The following is a 515-nucleotide window of genomic DNA, read 5'->3' as shown; positions in this document are numbered from 1 at the left end:
TTTGTTTTCTTCAGTTTATTGTTACTACTATATGATGCTTATAAGATGTAGAAAATATGGATAGATTTTTCCCATGCAATAAGAGTTTCTATTTTAGGTGGGTAAAATTATCTGGAACTGACCTATTGCCTGGAGATGTTGTGTCCATTGGGCGTTCTGTTGGTCAAAGTGGAGAGGACAAGAATGTGCCAGCTGACATGCTTTTGCTAGCTGGAAGTGCTATTGTGAATGAAGCTATACTGACTGGTGAATCCACTCCCCAATGGAAGGTTAGTTTCTTTTTATTTCCTTTGTCATTTGGCATTGATTTTTATGAGCGGTGAATGTTATTTCCACTAGTACCTTTTGCTCAACATGGTGGAATGAACTTTTGGAGTTCTAATAGCAATGCTTGGTTGCAAGAAGTTATGGTAGATTCTGATAATACAGAAGATAGGATCACAATAATTTGGAATTTTCAGTACAATGGCTTTGAGTTTCTGAAAGAGTTTCTTGGATTGGCATGTAACTTTATA

Source organism: Ipomoea triloba, chromosome 16 (genome assembly GCF_003576645.1).
Source record: "Ipomoea triloba cultivar NCNSP0323 chromosome 16, ASM357664v1".
NCBI classification, from domain to species: Eukaryota; Viridiplantae; Streptophyta; class Magnoliopsida; order Solanales; family Convolvulaceae; genus Ipomoea; species Ipomoea triloba.
The sequence above is the reverse complement of the archived record's forward strand: the minus strand, read 5'-3'. Positions refer to the sequence as shown.